The sequence below is a fragment of the Bombus bifarius genome, unplaced genomic scaffold, assembly GCF_011952205.1.
Source record: "Bombus bifarius isolate JDL3187 unplaced genomic scaffold, Bbif_JDL3187 scf7180000009145, whole genome shotgun sequence".
NCBI classification, from domain to species: Eukaryota; Metazoa; Arthropoda; class Insecta; order Hymenoptera; family Apidae; genus Bombus; species Bombus bifarius.
The window spans coordinates 1,426,470-1,439,770 of record NW_022884930.1 but is presented as its reverse complement, the minus strand read 5'-3'; the positions used below and the strand labels follow the sequence as shown (position 1 = coordinate 1,439,770).

At 40.2% G+C, this 13,301-nt stretch overlaps 1 pseudogene; it reads right to left on the bottom strand.

The window, feature by feature from the left end:
- LOC117213971 overlaps nucleotides 1-13,301 on the bottom strand; it is a 108,331-nt pseudogene that overhangs the window by 7,264 nt on the left and 87,766 nt on the right.

Sequence of the window (13,301 nt, the reverse complement as noted above, 5' to 3'; positions counted from 1 at the left end):
CGATCAGGTTTTCCATCTTCCCTTTTACGAGCGTGCCAACTGTGGATATTGCGACAGTAGTCGCAGCCAAATGATCGTAATTGCACATTTTTAGTTTACCTTTTTATTTTTCATACCTTTCTTAATGTTACATCTTAATGTCACAAATACATCGTTTTGTATCGTGATCGTGTGCAGTTAACCCTTTAACCTACGATTTACTTTCGAGAATTTTGGGCCGAAAACGTAAACAAGCTATTATATATTATATTATATTATTATATTATAAAAAATTTTTTTTTAATTTCTTTTTTAAAAATTTTTAAAATTTTTTTAAAATTTTTTTAAACGGATCTACAGTGAGATCCGTTATAACGAGACGCGAAAAAGTGCACGCGTACCGAGCGAAGATTCAAAGTCGATTTTCTCGAAAACAAAGCCCCGAACGAAAAATTTTTATTCTATATTTTCGACTTCCTTTTTCGCGTAGAGTCACCCCCTTTCCGCTTGTACCACCAGTTACCAACCACCCTGTATATTATATTTGGCCCGATCATCGTACTGTGGGCTACGCCCGTAATATTTACGTTTGGTCCGATCATCTACTACGGGCTGTGCCCGTAATATTTACGTTTGGCTCGATCATCCTACTACGATGTGGGTTAAGGGGTTAATCTCGTGGAATTAGCAATCGATATATCGCGATAGGTTGCATCGCTTTCGACATAATTTTTGGAAAAATCTTTGGAAAAAATTTGGAAAAAATTTTTGGATCGTACGATCTTTAACAGAAATTTCCTACCACTAAATTATTCGCACTTCGTACAGAAAGTACGAGGAAGAATCATCTTGAAATACGTCGTTCGTATCGTCCTAACGTCTTTTCATCGACAGATACTTTTCTTCGTAACACAGGTGTAATATCTATACTTGCGTAATTCGATTTCCATTACTCCGATAGTTCGTTGTCAATAAAGTAAAAGCTGGCGAAAATCGGTCAAAAAATAACGAACGAGAGTAAAGTAACTATTATCGTTGAAATAGACTGAACTAAATGTATTTCTATTTGCTTGATATATGCAGCGGAAGGAAAGCTTATCGGATGGAAATAGTATTAGCCCCGTTGATACTCTAAATAGTAACGCGTTCGATCGATAGTATAGTTGGTTTTTCCCAAGTGTATCGGGGAGTTCCATCGATCAAGATGTTTCGAACGATATCGCGAGAAAAGAGGGTCGAACGATGTTCGTGTTTAGTTTGTTCCTTTTCTTGTTCTTGTTGGAGATAAAAGAGTTCCTCGGGGTTTCGCGTGGCGCACCTTATCAGAGCTTCTGCTCGCGAAAGGGATAAAAATCGCCGGAACGACACGGGTGGTGTCGATACACCCTGGGTTTTTGCATATCGCGTTTATGCTGCAGATATTTTCGACTTTCGTCGTGTCTCGAATCTGATGGAAATAAATGATGGATCTGAAATCGAAGGTTCGACGCCACGCGATAAGAAGAATACCCCAGAGTGCATCCTTCCCCTTTTTGCTCGTCCTTTTTGCTTTTACTTAGCAAGAATCTTCTTGCCTTTTTTTTCCATAATGCAATCGATTCACGCACGTTTACCATAATAACCTGTCGACGATTTCTGATTCGTTTTACGCGGCGAGCGAAATTCGTCTAACGACGAGGCAATGGTATATCGATGCGTCTAGAAGGATGGTGGGCGGAAATGAAAATAAACGAAGCCGTGATACGATTTATTCGAACCCATATATAATCATTTGCAACCGTTTGCAAAGTTGCATGTGTATCTAATAATTTCCAGAGGTAAATCGCTATCGCGTTCGTTATATTAGGCTGGCAACTGAGTGATTGGGGATTTTCTCAGTACCACCTAATGACAAAATCTGCGATCGCTTAGTTGCCAAACGAATACATAAGTACTCGTCGACGGTGATATTTCGAAAAATTTCGGAATAGCATTAAATCGACGTTGACGCGAGAAAAAGTTAACTTACGTAGTTGTGCTAAATAAAATAAGACGACGTAAAATCGTAAACAGGTTTTTAGATTATTCCGTGTTTTAGTTTGGCGCAATTCTTTTATTCATGGTATTAATCAAACGTTCATGTAAAATGAAAAGTATTTCGTACAGTGTGATGTTTAGCCAGAGATGAATTATTCATCGGCGGAGAACTCCTTGTAACGTAATCTATGAAACATCCTGCTCACGTTGACCCTTACTTCGGATACTATCCTCCTTGCCTCTTGCTTACCTTAGATATCGTGCTTACCTCGGTGTTGTTGCGAAATAGCTGCGAATCATCTTTAAATAAACCACCTTCGTTCGCTTAAGAAACACTCGCCTCTTTCGTACGAAATTAGCACGTTGTAAAACCATTTAAAACAGATTCTCGTTACCTTTGCGCGAATCTAACCTTCCACAAAGCTAACCACAAAGACGGAAATAATCGAGTAATCTCTTGAATGTTAATTTCCAAATAGCTCTTCCTAGAACGTTCCGTTTGATTATTTACATTGGAAATATAATCTCACTCGGTAAAATTTACCGCGACTTTACCGCGATTTTCTGCAACAGATTATCGCAACGACATAATTCTCCGGTTGTATCTTGATCTTCTGTTCAACCAAAATTCATAATAATTCAGACTTAGATTTTTACGGAACCTTTCTTTTCGTTTCGTATGTGACAGACAGGATTCGACGTAAATGTACACTGTAAGTCTGAAAAATAACACGTATACCAGAGAAGATCTTCTTAAAATTGCGCACGATATGTTGGCTGAAACTTTAAAAAGAGTTTCCTGCAATATCATAAACGATGTAGCGTACTTTTAACAAAATTAGAAGATTATCGCAATTTATCGTTTCTATTTCGGCTAGATTTGAATTTATTATGTTCTCTTCTCGGTACATTGAAATTTCATTTAATCCAATTATCCACTTTCTACTATTAACGATGGAAATAGTCGATCCCATACGCTGTATTTCGAATTTCTCTTCCACCGTTCAATCTTCGCCCTCTCAACCTCGATGAAAAAACGAAAATTGCCGTCGAAATACCGCCGATTCGTTTACCAGGCGATTTATTTAGTCTGCTTTATGTTGGAGCTTTTTGGTTCGATGGCTTATAGTTTTACGAATTTAATTCCGCCTAACGAGCACGCGGAAACACATTAAATCTCGGCTAATTCGGTACATAAAGGCGGAGACCTCGAACGTATTGACTCGCGATCGAACGTATTGACCCACTGCTTCTGCAAAACTGGCCGACATACACGTTCGAAGCCGCTGAAAAGCGGCAGTGTTGTTCGTTTTTGTTGCGAGCCACAGCTTCTCAATTAACCTTTTATTATCCTGCTCATAAGAGCGATCGGGCAACTTGCGGTCGTAGTGGCGAAATTACTCGAAAAGGAATGTGCGACGGGTTGCTGGAAAAATCCGAGTTCGGCCATCTTCTAATTAAACGGATACTCTCCGGCTGCCGATAGCCTTGGGAAGAAATAAGAAGAACGGAAAGGGGAAAGAAAGGAGCGGAGAGACATAGGCTGGACCCAAGTAGCCGCCTGGATACGGACACAGAAGGCGAGTGGAGAGAAAAGGGTGGGTCGGAAGCAGTGTGCGGGGGATGAAAAATACCGTGTCGAGCTTAAGATTCCGTGAAGTCCGACAGAGCGAGGACTTTCCGGCCGGAAGCTTGCGGGAAACTCTTGCTACTTTTAACTAGATTAAACGGAAGCTCCGTGTTCCCTGGTCTTCCTCCGTTCGCCGCGACAACGGCTATAGAGAAAATCGTGGGGACGTCGTGGAGACATGGAAAAAGGGGCGTGTTGCGTGCAAGGGAACTGCGCCGAGCGACGATTCGGACGAAGGAGCGACTCGCGACAACGTCAATTTCGTTTCCTTCTCGCTTTGTTCTCTCTCTGATATCTTGCCCCTGGATTCGTCGATGCGAATCTTTGCATTTTCGCGGTGCTCGTGCGGCGGGAACAGTCGAGCGAAAGGAACATTGATCAAAGTTGGCGGTGCAATGCATTTGCGACGTATTTGCCACGTATTGGCGATGCATCGGAGAATTTTTCCAGCGGGTGAGAAAGGTCGTGCGGGCTTCGTCGAGTGGAGAACGCGCATTTGTCATTTCGTCGTGATTTTTGTCACGGGAATAGGGAGCACGCGATAATAATATTTTAATACGACGTAGTTGAAACTGGAAAGAATCTTGAAAGGAAGAAAGGCCGAAGGAAGACGATTTTCGAGGGTAGTCGATAGATGGACAAAGTTTGGAAAAGAGTTGTTGAGAAACGATATTTGAGTATCCCCGGTGCTTTGATATTACGACCAGTGAAATTCTTAAAATTACGCAGAGAATATAAAAATCAGGGAGAAGGAGAATTTTGTTAATATAGCATCGATCGACCGTTTACCGAATTGTGCTACTTTCGTAGCGCCCTTTTTCTCTGTTCTTCCTTTTATTTCCTCCCTTCCTTCTGCCAACGAAGAGCGTCAATTTTCTCCTTCGTTATACTACGGCTCCAACTTTTTATATTTCTACGGAGGAATCGTATAATTGTCCTACGCCATCTCTGGCAATAATCGAGAAGGAGAGCTGGAAGGAATTGACCCAAGTAAGCATTTTCCGCCGGGATGTAAAAACGGCCCTTAGGAACACCTTGTTCCAATTGTCGTGTGTATACAAACGAAGGGCAAGAAGAAACTGCGAATAAATTTCCATGGATAAACCGAGGCTCTTTAACTCGATCCGATACTCGACCGAGGTCTTTTCAAATTTCGGTAAACTTGCAAATTCCCCTTGACTAATCTCGATGGGGCATCTAATAAAGTTAAAAAACGATGGATCGATAAAGGGAAGAAAGAGTCGTGTTCCGTGAGCAAAAGGTCCACTCTGTTACTTTCTCGTGACAGGGTTGTCGCGAGTTTCCTATTAACCGGCGGAATAACAATTTTTCCAGCGTCGAAGCTATGCCTGGTGAATTAAAGATCAAGCTGGCTCGTGAAGCTCGGTAAACGTTAACGAGAATTTAAAATGGGCCATCCTCGAGCGTCCGTTAAAAGTTTCGACGTGGTCCGGGGGACGATCTGTAAACCGAGTCGCGAAGAGAAAATAGCAATTTGAAGTAGGCAGCCGCTTCGTGTTCCGATGTGGAGAGCCTCGGAGAGCTCGAGAGTATTCGAACGCATCCTCGATACGCCGCCAGCCCAATGGTTTTTCGATTTAAAAAGCGAGAACCAGTCGATAATTCAGGGGGACTCGGTCACGAAAGGAGGTCTTTATATTGAAAGGGAGGACGGAAAAGCGGCGTGCGTGCAATTAATCACTCGCCTTTCCTCTCGTCCATTTCGACCCGGCTCTCGATATGGTCCCGTCGATATTCTTTAAAATTATACTCGTGCTCCTCCTGTTTGATCGGTCCCTGTTCTCGTTGGAATTGTTTTCGTATCATCAGGGTTGAACGTTTTTTCGTAATGGAAGGTTTAAAGCTCGTTGACCAGGTTCGTCGATCGATTTGCCAGTTTTATTTCGCCAAATTCGGTCAAATTTTCGCCATCGAGTGGAATTTGTATAGCAGCGCAGCCTACAGTTAACGTCTTTTACATAGATAATTTTAAAACGATGAAAGATGCTCGACGAATAACGCGCGAATCGTTGTAATTTTTCCAATTTTCCTGCGTCTTGATATGAAATAGCACGCGCGGTAAAAAATAAATCGACGGAAACTACTGGCCATTTGAAATTACTCGGATAAAATTGGTTCAGGTTTGCTAGGAACCCGTAGGGCTAAAATCCTCCAGAAACGTCGAATATTTTGCTCCAGATGTTGGGGCATTATTTTTATCCGAGATTTTTCTTTCCACGGGCTGTGATACGAAAACTGGAACACTTTGCGCCGTCGAACGACGGCGATAAAGAATATCATTAGAAAAATGTGATTTGTAGACGCTAGGCGAGGTGGGTTTGTGAATTACGACCCATCGAGCACCTTCAATCTGAGAAACAATCAGACAAAACGAGTCGAAAGCAGCGATTTCGTTGAGTTTCTTGGCCGATTATGTCGCCGAAACAAAGGGAGAATAAGGGAAGTGCGCAATCTAATTCACAGCCGGGGAATTGCAAATTCTTGTATAAATACGTCCCGCCGCGCTATAAAATCAACGCGCGCGCCCCTTGGCGTGTTCCACTTTTGTACTTTTGGGAGACGCTCGAGGCGCAGCCTTGGCGAAAACCTGATCCTGTCATCGCGTTAAACTTTCGGTACAACTGTCGTTTGAAACTGCCTCCGCGTGCGCGCCAACTTGATTAGCTACGCGATACCGATCTCTCGATAGCAAATTTCCTCGCTGCAACCGGGATTTACACGCGGCCTGCATAATTAAGCATTTTTCACCGCGTGGCTGCTGTCTCGTCTCGCTGTGAAACAATTGGTCGGCCGAAATTTATTTCCTCTTTCTCGCCGTTCAACGTTTGAAACTTCAACAGCCGTTTTCGTAGATTTCTAAAATTTCTAACAAACAGACCCCGGACGTTTACGCAGTTCGTAGGAAATGTAAAATTGCAAGAACGCGCAGAATGCACTGGTAAATGCAACGACGTGGAAACGAAGCAGAGTTTTCAAAATGAATAGTTGATAAATAATATTTAAGTAGCTGGCTTGCGCGCAAGTGAATTAAAAATTCAATTTTATTCGCGAATTTCGTATAAATTTCGAAAGCAAATCTTCACGAGCAAAATTTTTACAAGCGAACGAATCAAAGGAAAGAACGAACGCTCTGGTAAATTTTTTGATTTTGACATTCTCCTCGATTTTTATTAACAACGTGTGATTATTATTGGTAACATATGAATTAATGGCAGATGAACGATCAAAAACAACGAGTATCTCGCGATGAGTATCTTCTTCCGAAATTAGCAGCTGTATATCGCGTGAAATTTAAATTGTTTCTCTGAAATGAAATATATTTAAAATTCGTCCAAGTGTCAAACGATTGTAGACGATATTATCGTTGAAATCAGTCGCGATAGTCTCTCGATCACTTTGAAACGTGTCTTGTCTACAGTTTGACGACCATACGAGCCGAGTGTAACGATTTCCTTAAATAAAATATCGCAGCTGCCTGACGTTTATCAATGGCGATCTTTTCATTGCACGATAACGCGATATTCTACGATAATTCGAACGAGGGACAAAGTGTCTCTTCCGAGTCTCCTCTCTATTTGTTTGTAATTTTCTAGCTGATTCGTATTCCGTCAAAAGTAAGTAAGCGCGCATATCATTTTGGGCGGTAATGTTACGCGTTTGTCTGCCTCTTACGAAATAGATAGCAACTTCTCGAAAAGTCATTCTAATTAACTAACAAGCTAGCTGCACTTGGAACCTTGTTAGTTTCCTATTTACTCTCGAGACTGGTATACGAAAGTGCATGAAGTTCAATAACAACTCATTCATTAGACAGAGCTACTTTCTGCAAACTTCCTGACAAATAATTATACCACGGGGTTTGTGATCAATGATATAAACAGAGAAACATTTGGTTTCTCCTGCTGTCCCGGTCTTAGTAAATCAAAGAACTTTGATTAAACTTCTCGTCGTTAATATCCTTTTAATTCAGAGAGGTTGGCAAACGTTATTTGTTACGCTATTGGTAAGGAAAAGGAGCAATATTGCAAGGACCTGTGCTTATTAAACGCCAAAGACATAGATGGATGAGCGAATTTGTAAACACGATGCTTCAATTACTTTTAGATGAGACGCATCACAGACCATTATAATATTTTAATACTCCTCTTGCAAACGCTATACGTATAATTATTTAGAGTGGCTGCCATCAGTTTGAGCGATTATAAATTGTGATTGATAGCTTGACGCGATATTTATGGAATATACTTGGCACAGAGATATCTCGCATGTTTATTATCCGGTTAATCAATAACACGGTATTAATAATGTCGTCAATTTATTTTTTATCGATCTAGAGAATATTTACACCTTGAGAAGTTTGGAATATACGTATATATATATGTCGGAGATGAAAGGACATCAGAGCCTTCCCTTCGGAATTTTGGGAAAGTCCTTATTGAACCTAGGATCATTGTCATTAGCTTCTCGAGTGTCTAATTACCACGGTTACTTGTCAAATTCCGTAATAATCATATTTGCACTAGTAAATATCTCCTCTATTGCATAACAATAATGTCTGATCCAAATGAAGATTCGTTTCACGCCCCTAACCCTAATCATAATGTGAACCCGACATATATATGTCGGGTTAATGTTGGAATTTTGGGCGTTTGACGAACCTTCGCTCGAATTTGTCATCGTGGTTATAGCTGATATGTATTGGTACAAATGTGATTATTACAAGAGGCTAAAGGTCCAGATGTCGATGACAATGAATTCAGGTTCGATAACGAATCCACGGCCAACGGGACGACGAATGCGATGTGATACACGATCCTGGTGTCACTCAACGTGCAAGTAGTACTGCTCTGAATAGATTCCTCCGCAGTCTAAGTGAAACTGCCCTTATATAGTCCTCTCCCCACCTCTCGGGTCGATCTTTGTTTTTAAGGAGAGCTATATAATTATTCCATACCTCTGTTAGGTACACGTGCTTCTCGTGACCGTGGCTACGTTCAGTGAGCCGTTATGTCACTTCGGGCCCAAGCCCATCGTCACAAACCTTGAGCATCCATAATCAGATTAGAACATTACAACTATTTCTTAGTTTTATTACTTAAATGTAACTATAGTAAAAGTATAGGGGACTAGAGTATTGGGGTTTCCTCCAACATTCCAAAAGGGAGACCCCGATGTCCTTTCATCTTCGAGATATATATAGATCGTGCATTATTTCTAATGACAATAATAACGTATGCAATTTGAAAAATGACGGCTACCGTGTTATGCAGAAACTTGGGTAATCGATACAATGAAACTTTGGTATTCGACATGTTGTTAAGTTATCTCATAAAAGAGCTCAAGGCATTACACTTAATGGTGAAACTTTAGATATTTGCTTCAGAACACATGGGATATGATAAAAGTGGATCGAAACTTGTATGACTAATACCTATAGACAAGCACAACACGATTTATTTGTTGGAAAGTTGAGCAATTTGACAGCAATTTGCGGAAAGCTTAACTGTATCGAATTAATCCCACTAAATGTTACGCGACGTTATACTCGTAACACGTGGGATACAGTCATTCATTCAAATTGTATTCACCGAACATTCGAACAGATTTCTAAAAGTTGGAAAGAAATCCAAGGGTCTGAGAATCCAGTCATCTAATCCGAAGGTTTGAAAGCTTATTACCAACATCGTTGATCCAAGAATTTCAACAATTCAAGAACCTCGAAAGATTCGCAGTATCTGCTAGTCGTCCAATCTTGCTAAATTTCCAGCGATCTTGGCATTCTCGAGATTTTGGCTTCTAGAAAATTTACGCGTGCTGCGCTGTTTATTTGCCTGTCGGTGGCCTGTGTTATAACGTCAAATTCGCAGAATAAAATAAAAAATCTATCAACCTTAGATCGTCGGAGATCATCGATCGTAATTAATATGAAAATTCGTTCGCCAAAAGCACTGGATATTTCGCGACAGTTGCACTAAAACGTTTCTCTATATTGTCTTATCGCGTCAAGTTTAATTTGCTTGGATAAATATTGGTGATGGTATTACGGTTGACTATCTATATATTTTGTAACTAATAGAGAGAAAGCGTTACCGAGAACAGTGACGTTAGTGACGAGCATTCTCGGAGGATGCGTGTTCACTTGACAGACGTACAATCCACGATCCTCCCTGCGTACCCCGGCGATTGCCAGCCTCCAGTTGTTTGGATATTGGAAGCTAACGCTATACCTGGGATCGGAAATGTGAGTGGTATTACCCAGAGTTAAAAGGGATGCCCAGTCGGCGTTGCGGCGTAACCATATGACCTATAATTGCGACACACATTCTACAGTTGCATGTGACTCTGCGTGAGAAGTTGTTTGGTTAAAGCACGAGGGTTTAAATCAAGTTACATCGTAAAACACCGATTGCGTGGCAGGCTGTGTGTTACGTATTTACAAGATTCTGCAACAGTCGTTTTAAGCGATTTCTATCAGCTTTGACTCGTCAACGCGTTAAGCAGTTTCTCTAATTTGCAGTATTTGTTACTTTCTAACTAGTTGTAACTAGCGTGTTTAACGCTTTTCTGCTACAAATTATTTCCATGTGCGATTCATTTTCTTTAATCGAATTAGTTTTGACCGTAACGCAGCCATTTCTCCACTAATTTCTCTTAACACGCAACGATAAAATCTAATCTCGATGGAACACGAAATCGTGGAGTTAGGATCTTTTCGTTCGTTCGTTAATTTTTCTCATCTCTGTTTTATCACGATATGTATCTTTCTATTTCATCATCGGTGTTTTAGAATACTTGTTTCGCAAGCGGTGATCAGTAATCTGTAAGCGTTTCGATGAAAATCGTACAGATTCGTGATTGTTCCTGCTCTGTTCCTTCGATATGGAAATTTACGAACGAATACCTTTTTGCCAGAGAGCATCGCCACGCGACAATCGAGAAGAGCAGTCGCACCAAGATGCAACGCTACGTTCTGCGATCCATTGATTCCCTGGCCTTCTGCATTTTCGAAGTACGGACCCCAATCTGTCACTCGATGATGCCTCAATCGAGGAATTCGAAGGGGTGGCAGATTAGCAATTGTTTCCTCTGCAACAAACCATGAATATTTAATGAGTTTCTGCTAATGTCGTTAAATCTTCATCTTCATCTTCCTTCGTTAATACACCCGTAAATCCGACAAATTGACACAATTTCAACCAATTACTCTCCTCTTTCGCTTTGAATATTTTTTCTTATTCGCATACAACATCAACGCGTTGATTTATATGTTACGAAAGATCATTAGTAATCGTCGTTAGAAGGAGCAATTTAATTTAATTCAAACGATATATTTACATAGACAAAGTGCTTATCACGTATTCCGCAACCCGAAACGCGTTCATTTTTTTCAAACGAAGGAGGAGGCAGACCGTACGCGCACGCGTGACATATTTCCCATAGTTTCATATTATTTATTATAGTTCACCATAAATGTAGAAAGTTGGCCGTATTATATTAGGTTGTCCGGAAAGTGTTTTTCTTTTACAGACACGTCTTTCACAACGATGCATCTTTACACAAACGTGAAACCTAATCTATCGAACGTTGTGATCTTTATCTCGATGGAACAAAATGGATCATAGGTAATTCGATAAAATGATATAAAACGGAAAATGTTGTGCATCCATTGTTACCTTCTAGAAGGCAAGAAACTTTTCGGATGACCTAATATCTTCCTAACGAAAGGAAGATCGCGTCCCGTCGTGCTACAAAATGGAAGTAAAATAACACGGCGATTCTAATTCCTGTGAAGGTACAATTTCGCCAAGATTTTCCGGTAAGCTGCAGACATCTGTCTTGCATGGCGGCGCTGTAATAGGATTTTTACGGACGCGTCAGGTTCGTATAGGGAAAAGCGCGAAAAATGCGAGCACACCGTTCAAGTAAATTGCACTCTCATTCCATGAATCATTGCGCGATCGTTGATTTATCAGCTGCACCGTCGTTTGCTAACAACACTATTTGCTGGCGCGTAAATCACGAGAACGCTTTATTAAAACGTTATTAAAATATACCGCTTTTGATTTACGATGCTCGCAAGACTTTTTCATAAAACGATTGATCAATCCGAGCAAATTAACTCGTACGGTTTTCAGAAGTCTGTTGTATCGTCGAAGCTCTCCGTTAAGAAATTTCTATCTATCTTTTCGTGTTCTCGACGTTAAAGTGTTTATATTCCTTTTTCTTATCAAACATACGATTATTAATATCGAGCACGATCGGTTTCTCGATTTCCGCACAACATAGAAATTTAATGCATTTTCGATAAAGCGTTTGATATCAACAAGTGCATCGTATTCCTTAAATAAGTCGCCACGAATGATCATCGATTGCTCGGTAATAATTGCTTCAGATTTAAACTCGATTCTTAATCAACGACGAAGAATGTTGCAGCGACGCGAATTGTAGTTAATGTCGTCTCTGCATTTTTACAAGTAACCTAATAATACGTGAAGCAATGTTACGTGTCAAAGAGATTGAAGCACTCTCGTAGCGAACAACAACAACGATCGATTGGATCATTAAGCGCGACTGCTGTCGATCGAATATTTGCCAGAATATTCCGGGATACGGAAAAGTAAAATTCTTGGGACGCTCGAGATTGTTCGTTGAACGGGTTCGATGATATTTACTCACAGAGCTGAGTGAAATATCGCAGGTTGCGTGGTTTCTGGAACGCGAAGAATTTATCGGCACAGCCACCAATTTCGTGCATAAGCCGCGCGTTCATTTCCCGCCAGTTCTATCACAATTTGTTAATCGTGTCAGTTTTCGATACATCGTGTTATAGCGTTACCTCCACGTGTTTCTTCAACTGTCAAGTGTCAACACAGTCAGATCGAGACTATTCGATATTATAAACCTGTTATTTCGACATGATTATAGTTCAAATATAATTCAGCGTTTAGTTTAAATATACAGAGATTTAGATTCAACTTGTCTGTAATTGACATAAATATAGGAAACGTATCGTTTAAATTTTCATTACAGATTCGTCAGATAAGATGGTTGTGAAAAGAAATTTGTACTATTTCTTCGCAAAATTTCTTTTACGCGTTATCCATTAAACTAGTTGTTTTAATCTCTCAAACAGACAAGCAATTTATTCGTTTGATGGTAATTTTAAAGAAAGTTATTCCGTTATTTAAAGAGCGTCCAAATATTAACGAGAGCGACTGTAATCCTATGAGAAGGCAAACTGATCGACACAACTGTTCATCGATTTTTTAATTTCGTTACACGAGCACGCGATTAATATTCATAATAAGTTTCGAGGAAACAGATGTCTTACTTCCACGAGTTGGCCCGGTACAAGAAAATGACACAAATAATATAAATCCTGAGAAGAAATGAAAAAAAGCAGCGTTCGTAACATCATCGGTTCTCCGTACTTTTCAATTTACAGAGTTAATCGATGTAGTTTCTGAATACCTTCTACCATCCTCTAATTATAAATTTCATCAAATTTCGATCGTTTTTTATTGATTTTCTTCGGTTCACGATTCATGCAATTTTTCACAACAGCCCAACTATATCCTATTTTAAATGAAATTCCTTTGATAAATTTACCAACGTTTTAATATAGCGAAATCAAATTTCCAGCATACGGAACCCG